The sequence below is a fragment of the Pinus tabuliformis genome, chromosome 7 (genome assembly GCF_031772625.1).
Source record: "Pinus tabuliformis cultivar Carrire ecotype Pingquan chromosome 7, CPIR1, whole genome shotgun sequence".
NCBI classification, from domain to species: domain Eukaryota; kingdom Viridiplantae; phylum Streptophyta; class Pinopsida; order Pinales; family Pinaceae; genus Pinus; species Pinus tabuliformis.
This window is the reverse complement of record NC_142293.1, coordinates 980,334,943-980,343,644: the sequence shown is the minus strand read 5'-3', so window position 1 is coordinate 980,343,644 and position 8,702 is coordinate 980,334,943. Positions and strand designations below refer to the sequence as shown.

At 39.7% G+C, this 8,702-nt stretch overlaps 1 pseudogene across 1 annotated transcript; it reads right to left on the bottom strand.

Moving 5' to 3' along the window:
• Nucleotides 1-257: 257 nt before the first annotated feature.
• Nucleotides 258-5,360, bottom strand: LOC149250890 (pentatricopeptide repeat-containing protein At3g26782, mitochondrial pseudogene; annotated as a pseudogene). The gene is made up of 4 exons (XR_016266849.1): nt 2,416-5,360; nt 1,545-1,606; nt 1,126-1,431; nt 258-639 (listed from the first exon to the last, which is right to left on the bottom strand). The product of XR_016266849.1 is annotated as a pentatricopeptide repeat-containing protein At3g26782, mitochondrial pseudogene (transcript).
• Nucleotides 5,361-8,702: the final 3,342 nt, after the last annotated feature.

Below are 8,702 nucleotides of genomic sequence, written 5' to 3'. Positions count from 1 at the left end.
AAAAGCAGTCAAATGGATGGATGTAGCTTCTTTGGGAAACATGCTGTATTTAAGCAGTTCGCTATAGATTCAACAAATTCTTCCTTTCAGGTACTAATAATGATATATAATGATATATCTCCTTGGCAACCTGGCTAAACCTGGCTACCTGATTCATGTATGGCTAATAATATTTACTAAAAATTGAGTAGATTGAGAATGATATTTAAATTTAGATATAAAGTAGAGAATGTTTTGTACAGTTGGAAATAACTATATGGAACCGCCAAAGCCAAACAAAATTGTTCTCTAGAAGAATAATAGAATTGACCAGGAATGTTCAACAATAAAAGTTAAATAGTTTTTAATCTAAATACAAGACACTCGAATTCATCAGTGTTCGAATTTTGTATTCTTTATGATAAATTCTAAAACGAATTTTAATTTTTTCAATACAGGACAGATTAAACTCCTAGTTACTCAAAACATCTCATCATAATCACTCGATCACACTTGATCAACGATTTTCAATAGAATGAATTAAGGGCATGAATTACTCGTATTTCCTCATTTGAATGAGTAGCAGAAACAAAGACATTTTATGACAACTTTGGTCATTATAGAGTTCCCTCCCGGCTGGCTGGTCTCGAGCTTCCTTATCTATAAGTAAACACAATGACCCTTCTGGTTAGTTTTGCTAATACCAATATATAGAATACAAATAATGACGAGACTTTGCAGATAAATAAGTATTAATAATGAATTATGGTTTTTCAATTGGGGTTATTCTGGTGGTTGGGCAGAATGAGTATTATCTTTTCCACATAATCTTTGATGTTTTGATGATTATTTTTGTAATGACTTCCAGTCTGAAAAAAAACACTCTTACGTAAGGATAACTGTGGGTACACTCTTACGTAAGGATAACTGTGGGCTAGCCTGATACCAGCAACCTCACCCTTTGGGCTGAGAGAGAGGCCTATTAAAATTACTAAAATATCTTAATCCATAACGCCGTCACAGATATTTGATAAATTCACCAAACATTGGTTATGCAGACCGCATCTTCCTCATGCAAATTAAATGCAACCGGTATACAAATGGAGATGCCAAGTGTAACACAATACAAACAGAAACCCATCTTACCGTTGAGAAGTCCTTGCTTTGAAGCATTATACAATGACTTATACATGTCATCCTCCAGCTAGATATTTTATTGCTATATCAGCAACATTCAGAGGCATTGGCATGCACTAGTGGGTGCTTTTGGTGAGGTTCTCTTTAATAAATTGTCCGCAGAAAATAACCAAGAAACCGGCTAAAGCATTTATATGTATCCATCGACGCTCATTGCAAATCACCATGATAGCTGCGTGGTTCTGTTCAGCCCATGTTTTATGGTACTGTTTCTTCCAAGGCCACGCAAATCACATGTTCCATGTCTGAGCCAACCTACGAATCATTATGAACATATGTATTCAATATTAGTGAATATGTAAAAGCCATATATAAGTAAAACACAAATGATAGCAGAAATTTGAATAGGAAAACTCTCAAGAATATACCTCTGAAATTTCTTGTAAAACTCCGACAGTTTGCAGCCACGAGATTAATGTGGCTTTTCAACCTACACGCATAAACTCTGGGTAAGTCCATTACTTACTCAAAGCTGCATTCATAAAATGTAAAAGGTTTTGATGAAAAATTGACCTTGGTGCTAAATTGAACGCAAATTTTTAATGGGATGCCTTCTGCCAAAAACATTTTTGTTATTCGGAATAAAGCTATACTGCAGTAGAGTTTGTTTTCTTGAGGCCGACTTGGATGAATAAATCAAAGGTTGAATTCAACTAACAAACAAAGGAGTCGTCTACCGAGGCTGAGGAATTGCTTGAGGCTGAGGAATTGCTTGGACGGCCAAAAGTGGCTGGAATCCAGGGAAAAAAATTTCAAAAAATCGTGTAGAGGCAGTGTTTGAATAGTGTTTTTGATGGTGGAAATGGATTCAGTACCATCAAAAACCTCTTGGACACCTAAAATTTTGAAGTTTAACAACTATAACTTGGATTTACAAAAATCCTTGCCAGATTTTCTCTATCTCTAAATATGACCAAAATTTCCATAACTTTCTGGGCAATTCCTCCAGCTAGTTAGACTACGGCACAAATAAATAGAAAAAAAACCAGATTTTCTCTAAATATGACCAGAATTTCCATAACTTTCCGGGCAATTCCTCACAAACAAATAAGAAAAAGCAATAAAACCATTAATAATTATCTCCTCTCTCCTAAAAATGCGTGTGCTCAATGCCCATGGGTTCATATGCTTCATGACTCTTACCATATTTCTCATTGCACAAAGAATTCTGATTCTCTATTTCAAAATCAACGAGATTTCCAACAGTTAAAATTTAAGCAGAAAGGATCAAAATAATACCTAACCCCTTGCTAACTGTGCATGACTTGTCATATAGCATGTCGCACTTAGAGTTTTCAACCATCCAACCCACATTAGAAAACCATCTATTGTTAAAATAAAGGCAGCAGTTAGCACTCCACGTGATGATTGTTTGTCCAGATATAGAAGTCACTATAAACATGGAAGTTTGGATAAACCAAATAACTGTTGGCATCACCAATAATCCCCACAAGAGCATTGCCCGTCCTTAAAATGATGGTAACGTTTGGAATCCCTCACAATAATTTCTCGAGCAACTATCTTGGAAATGAACTTGGTAGCAGAGTGGCAATCACCACAGACGCGAAGATTTTTTATAACCCGAATAACTGTCCCTGGATGTGTGTTTATAAGTCCAAAAGCAATTGCCAACTTTTCACTATGGTGACAAAGGAATTGTTCTTTGTGCTCTTCCTCCACATCATTTAACACAAAACTCGTATCAGGCACATACCCAGCAGACTTCATTTCAGTAGACAACCTCTCTAACTCTGCATAAATTTTCAGTGTTTGTGGGTGTGACCTGTCTCCTACAAGGAAAGTATGTACCTGTTTATTGACCTCAATCCAACTGCCTCCCGGTGTCTTTTTCACTTGCCTGTCTTTCATCATTTTCCGCACCTTTTCAATGCCATCCCACCTACCAACTGCAGCATAGATGTTGGAAAGTAACACATAAGGTGCAGAGTTTCTAGGATCTAACTTAAAAAGGCGTTCTGCCACACGTTCTCCTAGCTCCATGTTGTTATGTACTCTACAAGCTCCTAACAAACCACTCCATACAGTGGCATCAGGTTTTATTGGCATCTTATGGATAAAGTCTTCGGCATCATAAAGACATCCAAAACGGCCAAGAAGGTCAACCATGCAGCCATAGTGTTCCATTGCGGGTGTGATGTTATATTGTCTCATGCAATCAAAGTATTGCCGGCCCTTGTCCACCAAGCCTCCATGGCAGCACGCAGACAAGATGCAAACGAAGCTGACACGGTTTGGCTTGATGCCAAGGAGTTGCATTTGTTCAAAGAGTTTGATGGCCTCGTTGCTATGGCCATGCGTAGCATATCCTGCAATCATTGCAGTCCACGAAACGACATTTCGTTTCTCCAATTTGTCAAATAAATCGCGCGCCTTTTCTATACACCCACATTTTGCATACATGTCTACAAGAGCACTCCCTACAAACACATCAGAATCCAACCCATGTCTAATTGTTTCTTCATGGATCTCCATTCCCTGTTCCAGAGCTGCCAAGCTGGCACATGCTGGGAGGACACTGGCAAAGGTTTTCGAGTCCGGCTTTACACCTTCCAATCGCATTTGTTGAAAGAGTTTGAGGGCATCCAAACTGTCACCATGATGTACATAGCCCGCAATCATGGCTGTCCATGAAACAGCAGTTCTATTTGGGATTTTATCAAATATACCGCGTGCCTTCTCTGCGCTCTCACATTTTGCATACATGTCTACAAGGGCACTTGCTACAAAGACATTACACTGAAGTCCTCTCCTGATTATCTCTTCATGGAGTTCCATCCCGTGATCCAGAGCTGCCAAACTGGTACATGCAGATAGAACAACTGCAAGTGTGGCTGAATCTGGCTTCACACCTGTCAGCTGCATTTCTTGAAAGAGCTCAATAGTTTCATTAAAATGTCCATTCTGTACATATCCAGCAATCATGGCATTCCACGAGACCAAATCCCTTTCACGCATTCTGTCAAACAAATACCGTGCCCTCTCTACACAACCGCATTTAGCGTACATGTCTACAAGGCCATTCCCCACGAAGTCATTGCATTCAAATCCCCTCAGAACCACTTCTTTATGAATCTTCATACCTTGCTGCAGAGCTCCCAATTTGGCACACGCTGTGAGGACAGAAGAAAATGTAAACTGATTGGGCACGATGCCTAACTCTTGCATTTGGGAAAACAGACTTAAGGCTTCCGCAGCAGGCCCATCTCTGGCATAAGCCGAAATCATGGTGTTCCATGAGACCACATTTCGTTGCGGCATTTTGTCAAACAAATCTCGAGCTTTCTCCGTACTTCCACATTTGGCATACATGTCTACAAGAGCACTGCCCACGTAGACATCAAACTCCAATCCACTTCTAATTATATCTTTATGGATTTCCATACCTTTTTCCACAGCTCCCAATCTGGCACAAGCTGGGAGAACGCTCGAAAATGCGAACTTGTTGGGTTCAATGCCAGTCTCCTGCATTTGATAGAACAATCCCAAGGCCTCCGCGGGAAAGCCGTGACTAGAATAGGCCGAAATGATCATGCTCCATGAGAAACATTCTCGTTTTGGCATCTCATCAACAACTCTGCGAGCGTCTGCCAGGCTTCCGCACTTGATGTACATATTGAGGAGAGTGTTCCATAGAATTTTGTCTGGAATAATTCCCCTATCTCTGATATATGTGTGGACTGATTTGCCTTCTCGCAGGGATTTTTTCTCGATGCAGAGTTCCAGTAAAGAAACGTAAGTAGAAGAGTCCACACGTTGTTCGGTGGCATACAGGCTGTGGAGGGCCTCCACCAGTCGACCTTGATTACAGAGTGTTTTCACCTTGCCTTCTCCTTGGAAAATGGCAGGTTTTGCAGTATGAAGCTGAAAGAAGGATCCGCCCAGCACTACAACTGTCGTCAACTTCTTCTCAGTCAGACTGAAGGGCTGTGTCAATGCCATCGAGCCTACATTTTCAGCTCCCCTGCACTTGAATATTTGAATATTTCACTCGGTTTATAAATTGAGATCGAGTAGCCCAAAATACCACAACAGGCCCCCTTAGGCACAAGTTAAAGAAATGGACGACTATTTTGTGAATCAGTTAAGAAGTGGACATCCATTGGTGAAACTTGAAATACTTCTCATCAACTAATCAATTTGAGCTTCAACTTTATTTAACCCAGCGTCATTGATAGGTCAACCAATCAATTAGATATGAACGTAGCAACGGTCGGGTGATTTATGGACTAAGCTAAGAAGTGAATATTGATGGGTTTTGGCCTTTGCAACTTGTTGGATATGATCCTAGGTTTAATAGTGGTGGGTAGGGTAATCAATAGGGTAAGCTAAAAAATGGATGAGTATCGAGTTGGTGGAGTTTAGTAATACCATTTTGAATTTTTTTATCTATTTAGTATAATCAATTAATTAATTTTAAATTTAAATTTCTTAAATTAAGTATTATTATTAAATTTTAAATTTATTAAGTTAAGTATTATTATTAAATTTTACTTATAGTTAATTTTTTGTAAGTCAATATTCTGTTTATTCAAAAAAAAAGATATATATTTGATGTTTCAAAAAAACATGTGGTCTTACCCTGACTATATTTGTTGACCAAAGTCTGCAAAAGATGGTAAAATACAAAAAAAGATACTAGTAGCAGTGTCCACAAATGATAGGGCCATAGGCTCCAATAGACATAAAACATAAAGAAAACTAGAGGACATACTAATCGTCGGAGGTGACAGAAGTTGGGTTATCTGGAGCATTTCTTGGAGGAAATGGAGGACAAAAGTTGCACTGAATGTGCCCTTCGAAGTGTGCCATCCAGGTCTCTAGCTTTTCCACTTTCTCTGCTAGATGGTTTTGTCCCCGCCAAACTACCACCACTTACTCCCTGAACTGGCGCTGGAAGTAATGCATGCATTCCAAAGTTGCCATCAGTGCCTCATGCTTTTCCCGATTAATTCGCTCTGCCACATCTACCCAATCCATCAAGGATTGAATTAGGCCACAACAATTTTCCAAGAAACAATGTTGCAATCCCTATGGGTCAGGGGCTTCATCGCGGTCATCACTTTGAACAGCTTAACCTCTCCTATGCCCACCATTCTTCCGAGAGCCCAGCGTCTGAGAGTTGTTGCCAGTGCAAGATGTCTTTGTGCCACCATTATTGCCACGATGCTTCACCTATCCCTAACCTCTACCTCCTCCTCGAGCAGTCGGACGTCAGCCTCTGCGAATTCCACTACCTCACCCTTCACGCGCTCTAGAACCTGCACCCTGAGCCCTGCCCACCGAATTTCTCCCACTTCCATCCACCATGGTTGCCAATGCAAGGGCCTCCTTGTTATAGACATATTTGGGCACTGCAACCCCAATCACATATGTCCATAAACCAAGGGCTTCTAAGTCCCTAAAAGTGTTGTTTCATACTCTAAAGGAGCAAGATCAGCTGATTACATCATCTCCCAGAATTTCTCCATGAAAAGCTACTCAAAACTGGTCAAAGCAGGACCATACAAACTGCCCAGTGCTAAAGGTGCAATGCATCTCACCTGCCACATGCAAAAAGTGCGATGCATACTGGAAAGCCCTTCTATAGGGCGCGATGAGCGAGAGCAGACAAATGGCACAAGCAGCTTGCTATGTGGAAACCCATAGAATCTTCTAGAAACTGCTCATTTGACACATGCCTCTCTGAGTTCGCCCAGGGATGAGTAAGAGATCTAAAATCTCCATGTGGAACCAAGAACTATCAAAGAGATAACACTAATCAAAATCCCAGAAGCTGACTCACCCCCCTGCAAATATCTATAAATGGATCCCTCATCCAAGAGATCCAGAGGTTGGAATTTGGTAATTTGCAAAGAGGTGCTGTTGGTTTCTCTTTGAAGACATTTTTGGGTGATCTTGCTTTGTGTGAGGTGAAGAGGGCTTTCAAGCTGGGAGGATGGCGCTGGGTCAGACCAAGTGGTTGTAATCCTCTCTTCTATGACTTTTACTAATAAAGCTATTTGAATTTTCCTCCATATTCTTGTGTATCTCTAAATATTGTGTTGATATATGCATTTGTATGGTCAATATATATCTGATCCTATATTGTTTACAGTGAAAGATCTCTATGCTTTGATGGTATTATGCTACTGTGAATCTACAGGTGCTCTTTGAAGCTGTATAAGTAAGGAAGCAGTGGCGAGATTTTGTCAAAGGGGAAAGGAAACAAGCAAGGAGCCAAGCGGAAGACTGAGGTTGGTACTCTCTGCTTCTTTCTCATCTCTCTCTCGTAAAGGAAAAACAAGTGACTTTAATCTGTTTGTTTCTAAGATAGCTACCCATCTCAGTGGGACTAGTAGCTTTGAATAGACACTAGATTTCCCGATAACAAAATGGTGACTCCGCTGGGGAGCAATTAGTTTGATTGCTTGTCTCTATTTGTTTGATTCATAAACCATAGATGGAGCCTGAAGTCAAGCCAGCTAGCCTTCGAACTGCATTTGCTATGCAACTGCAAAGTAGATCAACAATGCTTCAGTCAATCTCTGGGTTTGTTTATGAACTGAACAATTGACTTGCAAACATCCTAAGTGCCCTAGAGGTAGCTTGAGTAACCACATTAGATCAGCCCCTATGCTTTGTAGTTACTGATTATCATTTTCTCGGCCTAAATCCCTGAACTAAATTGCAAATTGTGACCAAAAACCAAGTTAAAGTCTCGTTCCTTGACCATTGCACCCTCTCCTTTAGGCAATCTGGATGCATCGCACCTCCCGTGTGCAGTAGGTGGGATGCATCCCTGTTTCCCTGTATTATAGGTGCGATGATCAGAAAAGACTAGATCTGCCTCCATATTTTGGTTTTTTCTTCACTCTCTTCAGTTTTATTCAGGAGTTTTGTTGTCTGTGATCAGTAGACCACTGTTGAAACCCCCTTCTTTGTGTCATCCAACATTTATTGTACAAAGAATTGTAAATGTTTTTATGTATTATGCGCCATTTACAGTTCTCTTTTACAAAATAGTAGCTTAATCGAACTATCGTCTTTTGATTTGGAAGTGTCACAAGTGTTGTTTTCAGTCAAAGAAAAGAATACTTCTCTTTTTGATAGTCGATTACATTGTTACTCTTGTATTTAATCTAAATCTACAAGTATTTCAAGTGTCAAAAGCAATTTTCAATTCAAAATCGCAAAGTGTTGTCTTGCCTTCCTATCGTTTTTGAAAAGAAAATCGTTAGTACTGTCGCTTTGAAAGAAGAGATAATTCAGATTTGTATTTAGCATTCTTTCTGTCATTCACACATTAAGAAAGAGGAAAACAAATACATGCATGTGCATTTGCATTTAGATTGCTTTTTTATTGTGATTTAGGACAGTGCATCTAGTGTGTGCTCTCTGCTCTATGTTGAAAGAATTTCATTTCTCTCTCCTTAGTAGCTAGGATTTTCATTGCAAAAAGAAGATTAAACGACTGTTTATCATCTTAGATTGCATTTTAGGAATTGTATATCTACATCACGTGGTGA